The sequence below is a fragment of the Entelurus aequoreus genome, linkage group LG12 (genome assembly GCF_033978785.1).
Source record: "Entelurus aequoreus isolate RoL-2023_Sb linkage group LG12, RoL_Eaeq_v1.1, whole genome shotgun sequence".
Classification (NCBI taxonomy): Eukaryota; Metazoa; Chordata; class Actinopteri; order Syngnathiformes; family Syngnathidae; genus Entelurus; species Entelurus aequoreus.
Genome location: NC_084742.1, coordinates 32,973,325 through 32,987,073, shown reverse-complemented (window position 1 = coordinate 32,987,073; position 13,749 = coordinate 32,973,325). Strand labels below are relative to the sequence as shown.

Genomic DNA, 13,749 nt, shown 5'->3' with positions numbered 1-13,749 from the left:
TCGAAGGTAATGGAGAAAATAGTTTATGAACAGGTCGATAGTTACCTTGCCACTAATAAACTCATGCACAAATTCCAATCCAGCTTCAGAACTAACCACTCCACTGACACATGTCTTCTCTATCTGACCGACCACATCAAACATGAGGTGGACGCGGGCAAATACTGCGGCATGGTCATGCTGGACCTTCAGAAGGCCTTTGACACCGTTAACCACGCTATACTGTTGGATAAGCTCAGAGCAATCGGATTTAACAAAACCTCATGGAGCTGGATGCAATCTTACTTGGAGGGGAGGGAGCAGGTGGTAGAGGTGAACGGCACCGTGTCCCCCCCCCCCCCCCCCCCCCCCCTCTCGGTGAGCTGTGGAGTCCCCCAAGGCAGTATATTGGGACCTTTACTGTTCCTAATATACATAAATGACATGTCATCGGCACGCGACTGTGAATTGTTTTTGTTTGCGGATGACTCTGCCCTGCTGGTATCCGGCAAGGACAAGTCACAGGTGGAGAAAATCCTCAGTGCTGAGCTGTGTAGAACTTGCACCTGGCTCGCTGACAACAAGCTATCCATACACTTGGGTAAAACAGAATCCATCCTGTTTGGGTCCCACATCAACCTTAAGAAAGTCAATGACTTCACCATAAAAGTGGGTGACATTGTTATCACCAGGAAAGATGAGGTCACCTACCTAGGTTCCATTCCAGAGGCTAACCTTTCCTGTGATAAAATGGCAACCAAGGTAATCAGAAAGGTTAACCAACGAACGAGATTTCTCTACAGAATCTCCTCTCCGGTCAACAAAAGCACCTTGAGGATTCTGGCGGGAACTCTCGTTCAACCCTTTTTCGATTACGCATGCACCTCCTGGTACCCTAGCACCTCCAAAACCCTCAAATCTAAACTCCAAACATCTCAGAACAAGCTAGTCAGGTTACTTCTAGACCTCCACCCCAGATACCACCTCACTCCTACCCACTTCTCCAAAGTGGGCTGGCTCAGGGTGGAGGACAGAGTAAAACAACTTGCATTGAGCCTAGTCTATAAAATCCACTACACCTCCCTGATACCGAAGTACATGTCAAACTACTTCCTTAACGTAAATGACCGCCATAACCACAACACCAGGGGGAGCTCCACTAACCACGTTAAACCCAGATTCTGAACTAACAAAGGTCTTAACTCATTCTCTTTCTATGCCACATCAATGTGGAATGCGCTCCCAACAGGTATAAAAGAAAGGGCATCTCTATCCTCCTTCAAAACCGCACTAAAAGTTCACCTCAAGGCAGCTACAACTCTAAACTAACACCCTCCCCGGATTGCTAATAATCAAATGTAAACAATCAAATGCAGATACTTTTTCTTATGCCTTCTGATCTCTCTCTCTCTCTCTCTCTCTCTCTCTCTCTCTCTCTCTCTCTCTCTCTCTCTCTCTCTCTCTCTCTCTCTCTCTCTCTCTCTCTCTCTCTCTCGCTCTCTTTCTCTCTCTCTCTCTATATGTCCACTACTTGCTGTCCATATCCTACCCCCCCCCACCCCCCCTCCACACCCCTGATTGTAAATAATGTAAATAATTCAATGTGATTATCTTGTGTGATGACTGTATTATGATGGTAGTATATATGATAGTATATATCTGTATCATGAATCAATCAGTGGACCCCGACTTAAACAAGTTGAAAAACTTATTCGGGTGTTACCATTTAGTGGTCAATTGTACGGAATATGTACTTCACTGTGCAACCTACTAATAAAAGTCTCAATCAATCAATCAAACAAATGTAAATTTATTTTGTACACTGTTTTTTGCAAAACAAACAGTGGGATTTATTGCTGCCACTTGTTAGCTACATTTAAGGATTGTTTGATTTCTTTGGTCAATCATTATTTTTCAACCACAGTGCTGTGGCACACTAGTGTGCCGTGAGATACAGTCTGGTGTGCCGTGGGAGATTATTCACCTATTGGGGTTAAAAGTATTTTTTGCAAACCAGTAATTATAATCCACAAATAATGTGCCGTTGTTGAGTGTCCGTGCTGTCGAGAGCTCGGCAGAGTTCCCGTGTTATTCTCTTCCATCAGTAGGTGGCAGCAGGTAGATAAATGCTTTGTAGATGTCAGGAACATGGTTTGTCGTGATCACAATATGCAGACGACAGCGGGAGGCAGCGCGCAGGTAAAAAGGTATCTATAGCTTAAAACAAAAATAAACAAAAGGCGAGTGCCGCTAAGAAAAGGCGTTGAAGCTTAGGGAAGGTTATGCAAAACTGAACTGGCTACAAAGTAAACAAAAATACTGGACGACAGCAAAGACTTACAGCATGCGGAGCAGAGACGGCGTCCACAAAGTACATCCATACATGACATGACACTCAAAAATGTCCACAAAAAGAAGGATAAAAACAATTTAAATAGTCTTGATTGCTAAAAGTTTGAACTGTTTAAACTGTTTAACTTTTTAACTGCCTTTTTATCTAACAAATTGCTCTTAAGATAATTTTTATTTGCTTTTTCTATGTGCATATACTGTATATGTATTATGTGTGTGTGTGTGTATTTTACCTCTGTTTTAAACTATATATTTTAGTCTGTCCTTTGCCTGTATTTATTTGTGGTGATCAGCCCGTTGTTTTTCAACTGTTGTTGTTTTTAAAGGGCTTTATAAATAAAGTTGGCATGGTATAAATTGGTAAAACAAAGTGGGTGCAGGGAATAGCGCTCAAAGGAAGACATGAAACTGCTACAGGAAAATACCAACAAAATAGGAGCACAGGACAAGAACTAAAACTCTACACACAGGAAAACACCAAAAAACTTTAAAATATGTCACGATGTGACAGGTCGTGACAGTAGACCTACTTTGAGACAAGAGCTATAGTGATGCATAGTTGATCATGGTTTGAATTCATATCCAACAATTACGGGAACAACTTTTTACTGTGGAATTTTGGCTGCTGAGTTTCATTTTTAAATTTGTCTGTTGGTGGTGTGCCTTCACATTTTTTCAATGAAATAAAATGTGCCTTGGCTCAAAAAAGGTTGAAAAACACTGCGATAGCAAGTGTTTAGAGACATTATTGCCATACCTATTTGACACCTTTTAGGTAAATCTTTAATAATTTATTTTTCATTCATTTGGTTACCTTAATCAATCATCAATTGGTATTATTATAACTTTCCCCACTCATTGTGTAAATTACCTGTAACCAACAAATAAAGTCAACATACGGTCGCACATATCAATCAATCAATCAAAGTTTATTCATATAGCCGTAAATCACGAGTGTCTCAAAGGGCTGCACAAGCCACAATGACATCCTCGGCAAGGAAAAACTCAACCCAATGGGCTACAATGAGAAACCTTGGAAGGTACCGCAGATGTGGGGATCCCCCCCTGGGCGACTGGTGCAATGGGTGTCGAGTGGATCTAGTTAATAGTGTGAGAGTCCAGTCCATAGTGGGGCCAGCAGGAGATAGTGAGTGGAGACAAGTCAGCAGCGCAGAGATGTCCCCAACTGATGCACAGATGAGTGGTCCACCCCGGGTGCCGACTTTGAACAGCTAGCACATCATCTATGGTCAAATAATCTGTGCCCCCCCTCTCCACGAAGGAGAGACATAACACACTTCCTGTTCAGTGAACTTTGTGGAAATAATAAAACACATACACTATATTGCCAAAAGTATTTGGCCACCTGCCTTGACTCACATATGAACTTGAAGTGCCATCCCATTCCTAACCCACAGGGTTCAATATGATGTGGGTCCACCTTTTGCAGCTATTACAGCTTCAACTCTTCTGGGAAGGCTGTATACAAGGTTGCGGAGTGTGTTTATAGGAATGTTCCACCATTCTTCCAAAAGCGCATTGGTGAGGTCACACACTGATGAGGGTTGAAAAGGCCTGGCTCCCAGTCTCCGTTTTAATTCAACCCAAAGGTGTTCTATCGGGTTCAGGTCAGGACTCTGTGCAAGCCAGTCAAGTTCATCCACACTATACTCTGTCATCCATGTCTTTATGGACCTTGCTTTGTGCACTGGTGCACAGTCATGTTGGAAGAGGAAGGGGCCCGCTCCAAACTGTTCCCACAAGGTTGGGAGCATGCAATTGTCCAAAATGTTTTGGTGTCCTGGAGCATTCAAAGTTCCTTTCACTGGAACTAAGGGGCCAAGCCCAACTTCTGAAAAATAACCCCACACCATAATTCCTCCTCCACCAAATGTCACTCTCAGGACAATGCAGTCTGAAATGTACTGTTCTCCTGGCAACCTCCAAACCCAGACTCGTCCATCAGATTGCCAGATGGAAAACGTGTCTCCACTGCTGTAGAGTCCAGTGGCGACGTGCTTTACACCACTGCATCCGACGCTTTGCATTGGACTTGGTGATGTATGGTTTAGATACAGCTGCTCGGCCATGGAACTCATTCCATGAAGCTCTCTGCGTACTGCGTCTGTAGCAACTGACTTTGCAGAATGTCGGCGACCTGTTTGCACTATGCGCTTCAGCATCTGCTGACCCCTCTCTCTCAGTTTACGTGGCCTACCATTAGGTGGCTGAATTGCTGTTGTTCCCAAATTCTTCCATTTTCTTATAATAAAGCCAACAGTTGACTTTGGAATATTTAGAAGGAAGGACATTTTACGATTGGATTTGTTGCACAGGTGGCATCCTATGACAGTTCCACGCTGGAAATCACTGAGCTCCTGAGAGCGGCTCATTCTTTCACAAATGTTTGTAGAAACAGTCTCCATGCCTAAGTGCTTAATTTTATACACCTAGTCACGGGCCAAGTGATTAGGAAACTTGATTCTGATCATTTGGATGGGTGGCCAAATACTTTTGGCAATATAGTGTATATGTAATTTACAACTACACAAATATAAATCCATTACAGTGCATTATTGGTGAACCAGCAGGCACAAGACATTGATAAAACGTTGGTTATACATGCATGGCACGTTTTAGCTGCTTGATATTTCTGATTGATTACACAACTTTAAAGAGGTAATGTTGTATCTTTTATACTACATAGTTCATTGTCGTCACGGTCTGAAGTGGGGGGTTGTTAAAGTTGAATTAGATGTTGTTGTTCAGCCAGTTATAGCTTGCTTTAATCAATGCAAACTGAATGCAGCCGAGATAGGCTCCAGCACCCCCCGCGACCCCGAAAGGGACAAGCGGTAGAAAATGGATGGATAAAAACTGAAGCGTTACTTTGGTATAAAAGATTGTTGTTATGTCACAATCAGCACTTTGTTGTGTGGCAAAAAAAAGTGTTGTAATGTGTGTCCATTTCTTTGTGTGTGCTCGCGCATCCGTATGACAGTGTATTTGCGATCACCGTCGAAAATATGGCTTTGCCGCAGTTTGTACTGTATTTTCGCATGTTTGGCAAACTTTCCTCTTTAATTTTGGTATAAAATTAATACGCAGACTTAAAGCATTCCGATTGTAGATGACGTGTAAAAACAGCTGTGTAAATGTGACCACAGATCACTCAGACAGCACGTACACAGTTGTAATAAATAATATTTTAAAAAAAACATCTGAAGTTAGTGGAATGATTTCAATATCAAATTTATTTAGATGCTGAATTAAATACATTACACATATTTAATATCTATACAAGTACACATACTTTAAAACTGTATAAGTATATATTGCACTTGTTATTAAGGGCTATACAAAGAAACTGATTGTGTGTATGTAATATATATATATATATACACACGTATGTGTGTGTGTGTGTGTGTGTGTGTGTGTGTGTGTGTGTGTGTGTGTGTGTGTGTGTGTGTGTGTGTGTGTGTGTGTGTGTGTGTGTGTGTGTATATACTGTGGCTTCCAGGCCCCGGTCAAATTTTTTTAGTCAAAAAGCTTGGACACCCCTGCACTAAATAATGCTATATTTGTGTATTTTGTCATTTAACTTACATGTCTCACACTACAAAAAAACTATCCAATCTCATTAAGTTATGGATTCATGTGAAGAGGCATCCTGGGATTGCTCTTAGTTTCCTAGCAAAAAAAGATGAACACTACATACATTTCTATTTGATGTCATTGTATTTTTTCTTGTTTCTATAACTACGTTCACAACAACAACAACAACAACAGGACAGTCTCATTTCCTCTTCTTTTTCTAGTAACAACAGCACAGCTTATAACACTCCAGGAACAGTCGCATTTTTGCACTTGCTATCCCGGTACTTTGTACTACCCATGAAAGACATGAACAGCAAGCACAAAAACAAAGGAGACTGCTATTATCCGGAGACTGCACTAATCTGCTGACCGCCGTGTTCCGGAAAAAGAAGCGGGATTGCGGAGAAACACGACAGTGAGACCAAGTGGAATTAAAATACATTACACAAACCCAAACATGTATTTATTTATTTTCTTATTAATTCCTAATTTGTTTATTCATTTGTTCATCTTATTATAAAATAAAGACATTTGAGTAGAATGACATTTTTTTAACAATGCTTTTCTTGTTGAATATCTGATGGGGCCCAGCCTCACCCAGACTCTGCCTCCAACTGCCCCCAGAAGGTTTGCTTGGCTGGGATGGGCATCGTAGACTGCCTGCACTAAGAACTGGACGCGGTGGAAATCTGCCTGCATGATGTTTGACCAGGTGACTGCGCTGCAACGTACTCTGCCACATAGTCCATGCTCCCTGCTGCCCGAGTCCCACTGCCTGCCTATTCACTCTTCCCCCAACCTACGCGGACCTCTTCCTAAAGTAGATGGTGTCGCTCTTTTCGCTGATTGGGCTCTTGGGCAGGTAGCCCAAGCCTGCTCTTTCTGTTGCCAAGATCCTCACCTGCGCCTGTTGCCTTAAACGTAACTCTGCCACCTCCACTGCCTTTGTTTATTGAATTGATTGAGATTGAATGATTGTTTGATTTAAACATGATATTGGTTCAAAAGGTTATCCTGAATATTGTAAAACCATTAACTTATACATGTAATTTATCATTCCAGACTGGCTGCTTTCCAAGTCAAATGAAAATCGCTAAAGTAACTCCGCTCTTCAAAAGTGACAGCAAACACGCTTTCACCAATTACAGACCAATCTCTCTTTTGCCTCAGTTCTCAAAATTCTTAGAGAAACTATTTAACTCTCGACTTGAATCCTTTCTTGAGAAGCATCATATAATCAATGACGGTCAGTATGGCTTTAGGTCCAAAAAAACAACTTCAATGGCAATAACTGAAGCTATTGAGGAAATTACTAATGCACTGGAGCATAAAAGATATGCAGTTGGTATTTTTATTGACCCAAAGAAAGCCTTTGATACCATTAATCATTCAATTCTACTAGATAAAATGGGAAGATATGGAATTAGGGGGCTGGCTGGTGACTGGTTAAAAAGTTATTTAACAGGGAGGGTACAGTTTGTTAAAATGGGTAAATTTTTATCTGATACTCTTGGCATTGCTTGTGGTGTCCCCCAAGGGTCCGTGTTGGGGCCAAAACTGTTTAATGTATATATTAATGATATGTTTAATACATCCAAGATACTGAAATGTATACTTTTTGCAGACGACACACATTTATTCTACAGTAGTGATGACTATAATGAGCTCATAAATACAGTAAACACAGAACTAAACGTAGTAAAAAAATGGATGGACACAAATAAATTATCTTTGAATATAAATAAAACTAAGATAGTAATGTTTGGAAATCGCAACATAACGTCTGAACAGAAAATAAGTATTGATGGTACCCAAATTGAAATCGTAAATGAGAATACATTTTTGGGAGTAATAATTGGTAGTAAACTATCATGGAAACCTCATGTCAGACACATTAAAACAAAAATATCCAAAAGCCTCTCAATTATAAACAAAGCAAAACTATACCTCAATGAAAATGCACTCCGTACTCTATACTGCACCTTGGTACTGCCATACCTTACATACTGTGTTGAAGTATGGGGGAATACTTACCAAAACACAATTCATCCTCTGATCATATTACAGAAAAGAGCAGTGCGGATCATTCACAACGTTGGTTATTTAGAACATACTCATAATCTGTTTATGCAATCAAAGTTGCTCAAATTTGATGACCTTGTTAAATATAGTACATTAATAATCTTATATAAAGCTTTTAACAAATTATTGCCACCTAATCTACAACGTTTTTTTATAAGACGAGTGCAAGCTCATAACTTGAGAGGCTTTGGATATTTCTTATTGCCGAGAGCTCAAACCACTCGTAAACGTTTTTGTGTGTCTGTATGCGGAGTAAAACTATGGAACAAACTGGACTTACAACACAAGCAATGCCAAACTATTAATCGATTTAAACTATTATACAAACATGGGGTCTGGTTCAAATATAGAGATGAGGGTCTTTAATTTGACCTTCTGCTATACTCTGTCTCAAAGTGTTAACATGTGCTCAATGTTTCCTTACCATTATTGCTATGTTGTCTATTACCATTATTGCTATGATGTCTATTACCATTGTTGGTATATTCATTATTCCTACATTGTTGATACAAATGATTGTTACAGTGTAATAATTATTGTTACCTGTGGTAATGCCACTATGATACAACACCTGTATTATAATCCTTGAACAAAGTGAGAGTGAAACTCATGTGAATAATCACTGAATGGAGAACTGGGGGTGGGATTAAATAAGTTATCTTCTTCCCACTCCCTTTCAGGCAAAACTGGACAATAATGCACTATATTAATTTATATTATTATGTTTTGTCAACTTGTACGTCTTTGTCATTGCCTGAAATAAATAAATAAATGAAATGAAAAAAAAAAAAAAATTAAAAGTTAGTAGATTGCACAGTACAGTACGTATTCCGTACAATTGACCACTAAATGGTAACACCCGAATAAGTTTTTCAACTTGTTTAAGTCGGGGTCCACGTAAATCAATTCATGGTACAAATATATATTATCAGCATAACATATGTTGCCTTTCCCTTCCTTCCTGTCCTCACTTCAATCCCAGTTGAAGACACCTTGCAGTCCCACACTCCAAGCCCTTCAGTAGACTTCTAGATAGCAGCCACGTATTTCAAGCTGGAGTCAAAGAGCTTCTTCAAACTCTTGACCGATTGCTCCGTGATGGATGGGATTGCCGTTCCCGAGATTAAGAACTGGGATTTATCAACCACCTCCCCGCTTTTCAGTACGATGGAATTTGACTTGGAGGGCTTGAAACTCATCCTAGCCCATGTGATGAGTCTCTCCAATACTTGCAAGATCCACCTGCGCTCTGGGACCGATGTGGTTGTGATGGTAAAGTAATCCATGTCGGCTCTTATAGGGGGCTGTCGAACACCTGATCTGGATAGCAGCCCTCTGCATTCCACCTCATCAGCCCTTACCACCATGTTTATCGCGAGTGCAAAAAGGATAACCTGTTATTATTCCTTTCTCAAGACCAAGCCAGTCTAATGTTGCTGATCTAGAAGTGACCCTGAGCCTGAAATTATCATAATAATCCAGCATCATGTCCTTGACCTTGCTGGAAACATGGTGGAGGTGTAGCGCAAGATCAACTAGTTTGTATGGGATGGACCCTGAGGCGTTAGTGAGGGCCATCCACAACACAGCAAGGTCGCCTCTGTTCTCATATCAACAATATTCAGTGTTCGTATTAACAGCGTTATTCATCAAGGGCTTTAGTTACTTTTACTAGTAACAAGTAATTTAATTACTTTTAGGTCCGTTACAATGCCGTTAGCGATAGCTTGATGTAACGTGGCACGCTACTTTTGATATGGTTTTATGTCGACAACAAGACAGCGTCATAAGTGCAGCAATTCCAATGCAAGAAATATATTTTTACGAGTGAAAGCAACAACCAGCACCGCTCTTAAATGATCTTGATATCGAAAAGGAAGAGGCACCATCACACTGTGACACAGCAGACAACATAAGCACATGTATAAAATGGGAATATTGAAAAACAAATAAATGATTGAAGTGACAAACTTGCCATCCATACAATACACCATTTGTTGACAAGAAGCCATGACAGCCATCGAAGTACCGTAATTTCCGGACTATAAGCCGCACCTGACTATAAGCCGCACCAGCTAAATTTAGAGGAAAAGACAGATTGCTCATTATATAAGCCGCACCCGACTATAAGCCGCAGGGTTTTGATGTGTAATTACCGTAGTATATAGGGGTTCCTGCTACCACGGAGGGGATTGTCGGGACAGAGATGACTGTTTGGGAACGCAGAGCGTCCCATTTATTAACAATAAATCTTTCAATCATTCAATCAAACTTTCACATCTTTGACATGGCGAACAGCATTCGTGCAGAGTACAAATAATACAACGGTGCAAAGTAAGACAAAGTGCTCGCCTGTACGTTATCAAAATAACCAGCCTACCGGTATATGAAAAGTCAGTCTTTAATCATTGTGTCATCGTCTTCCTCCTGCGTACTAAAACCACCGAAATCCTCTTTGTTGGTGTCGGAGAAGAACAGGCCGTAAATAAGCCGCACCGTTGTATAAGCCGCAGGGACCAGAACGAGGGGAAAAAGTAGCGGCTTATAGTCCGGAAATTACGGTACATTCAATCTATTTATTAATCTGAGGCAACACAAACCCGTCAAAAGATTCAAAAGAGCTGGCGTCAGAGCCGACAAACTGCCGCTGCTAACGCTAAAGCTAACAAACACAGTTCTGTTGAAACCCTTGATGATGTCACGCATCACTTGTCAACATGCCCCGCCTTTTAAAAGCACAGACACACGCACGCTTGCTCTATACATCAAACTGCAAATGCCTTATATTAGAATGATTATTATTATTTTTTTTAAAAGTGCCATATGTAGTAATGTGGCCAGAAATAATGATAATAATGGATTCGATTTTATATGGTGCTTTTCTATTATTAGATACTCAAAGCGCTCACATAGAAGTGGGAACCCATCATTCATTCACACCTGGTGGTGGTAAGCTACATTTGTAGCCACAGCTGCCCTGGGGTAGACTGACGGAAGCGAGGCTGCCAGTTTGCGCCTACGGCCCCTCCGACCGCTACCTATCATTCATTCATCATTCATTCACCAGTGTGAGTGGCACCGGGGGCAAGGGTGAAGTGTCCTACCCAAGGACACAACGGCAGCGATTTGGATGTCAAGAGGTGGGGAGCGAACCTGCAACCCTAAGGTTTCTGGCACGGCCGCTCTACCCACTACGCCATACCGCCCCGAAATGGTACTGCAACCACGGTCAAAATTCTGTGGTCCCCTCCCGCTCTCCGAATTCTACTCCAAGGAACTTCAAAATGGCAATCGACGAGTCCTATGCTCTAGGTTTCTCTTGTTTATGCTTCTTGCAAGATGGTTTACCAAGTATTTATGCCACATTTTACTGACGTCGATTAGCCAAATGTATTTGTAAAGTCATTGAATCCATATGATAAAAACGTCATTACTAGCTATGTCAAAATTGAAGAAAGGGATAACATTTTTGGCCAATGTTGAGCTCACAAAACGTTTAAACATGTTACACATTAACCTGTGATCTGCACACAGAAAAAATATCAAAGATCCATCACATCACATTTATCTGTTTGATGCAATCACTTTGACCTTTGGCACATAAATAAACCATATGATAACGCTAATAATAGCACAGCTTGGCTGCAAAAATGAATACAAGTGTAACATATCGATTCAATTTCCAGTAGCAGGAGATATATTTGTGAGATCACAACTTTGTCATTGAGTCAGCATCTCTCAAATGGAAAGTTTCAGGTTAGTTTTCTTCCAATCTATTATTAAGTTATGCTTGAATGAGGTACTCTGCACCCTGATGCTGTATCATCTCTGAATGGGAGAGTCAGGCAACATTGCAAAAACTGCTTTGAATACCTTGAAGTTAGTAATGCGCTCTATAAATTCAGCACATTTACCATCTTAATGAAAGATTAGAAACCACTGTCGCTTTTACAGAGGCAGCATGTATTTAAATGAACCTCTTAAATGTGTTTTTGTGCATTCGTTGTTTTTTCTTTACCACCAAGCAGAAAACAACGTTTAAATGAACATCCTTGATCTGTCCCCCCATCAACACTTAAAAAATAAGATGCTATTTAAAAAGGTATTTTGCTGCCTATATATTGCCAAAGGTTTCAATATTAGTAACTTACACGATGTAATAGGTAAGTACCTCATATTAGTTGTTGATTTGTTTTATGTGTTTAACATACTTAAAGGTGAATGTGGCTGACAGTGTTCAGGTAACACATTAATTATCCGACAAATGAGGCCATTCATTATCATTTCTATGCTCAACATTGAGCCATAAAACAATGTCAGGATTTGACATTTTCTCTCAACGACCATAAAAGTAATCACAACTGATTAAGGATAACATGTTATGTTACTATTAGTGGTTTAACAGAACATACACCATTTCGAATGTCTATATTTTTTCACAGTTACTAGATATAGTGAATAAAAATTGCTTGTATAAATGTACACACAGAGAGCGCTTGCAAATCTGCAAAAGCAGTCTCTGACAAGCAACATACAATTTGCAGTCATGTCGTTGTCATGATAAAATACACATAAAATAATAGCCAACGTTAGCAGCTAAACTTTGCAAAATTGCTATCTTTAGCTGACAACACACAAAGCTAATGCTAGTTTTTAAAGACGTGATTAACATATCTAGAACATTTTTTTTTTTGTAATTTTTTTTCTACAAAAAGTCACAACAAATTCAACATAAAGTAGCACAAAGATTAATTTAAATAAATAAATACTTAAGTATGACTACAATTATGTCAAGTTTCCCTTTGATCCAGAGTGTAAAACAGAGATTAGCAAACACATATAGGATTCTAGTGGGTAATAAGAACAAAAACAATGTTTCAATGACATGCGGAGTCTCTGTCTTTAAAAACCTGCAACGCCTCTGTTTCTAACTTTAATCAAGAGTCCCTGAATGCGCCACAGATATGTGCAATAAAATGCAGAAGTAAAACTTACACATACCTTTCTCCTATGCTGCCACAGAGATTTAGTGCATTTTTAACTTCCTTCTATCACCTCATACTTGTTCCAAAATGCTGGTGCTGTGTAAGAATACTTAGAGAGGAGCTTTGATGACTTTATGACATCTGTGCTGAGTGAAGAGGTGTTTAATGCTGGGTTTGCTATCCAGATGAATTAACCATTTGGTAGGTAGTCTTAGACCAGAGGTATCAAACTCAAGCACTGGGGGCCAGATCCGGCCCGCCACATCTTTTTATATGGAATGCCTGGAAACAATATGCGTCAATAAAGTACTTTATCTTTTCTTACTAAATGTATTCATTTCTATTTTGACAGATAAAAATATATGTACTTCATGCAATTGCATACATTTTGAAATTTAATAGTATCCCATATTGCAATAAATATATTAAACTTTAATTTTTTTTTGTTAAAATAAAAATACTTAAATATTTGCTTTGACTTATGATTTCAAAGCATGTTATTTATCAATTTGCAAAAATGACAATAGATTTACCCCAGTTTTTTAGTATGGTACAAAATTGGCAGAGTAAAAAAAAAAGTTGTACCGATTGTAGATGACAGGTAAAAACAGCTGTGTAAATGGGACCTGATTCTGATCATTTGGATGGGTGGCCAAATACTTTTGGCAATATAGTGTATATGTAATTTAAAACTACACAAATATAAATCCATTACAGTGCATTATTGGTGAACCAGCAGGCACAAGACATTGAT

General features: G+C 39.7%; 1 protein-coding gene across 1 annotated transcript in view; it reads right to left on the bottom strand.

The window, feature by feature from the left end:
- The window catches only part of large1 (LARGE xylosyl- and glucuronyltransferase 1), a 255,549-nt gene extending 242,454 nt beyond the window's left edge, over positions 1–13,095 (bottom strand). Inside the window, exon 1 of the mRNA XM_062065690.1 lies at positions 13,012–13,095. The gene's annotated coding sequence lies outside the window, so the exon portion shown is untranslated. The remainder of the gene's footprint in view (positions 1–13,011) is intronic.
- Positions 13,096–13,749: the final 654 nt, after the last annotated feature.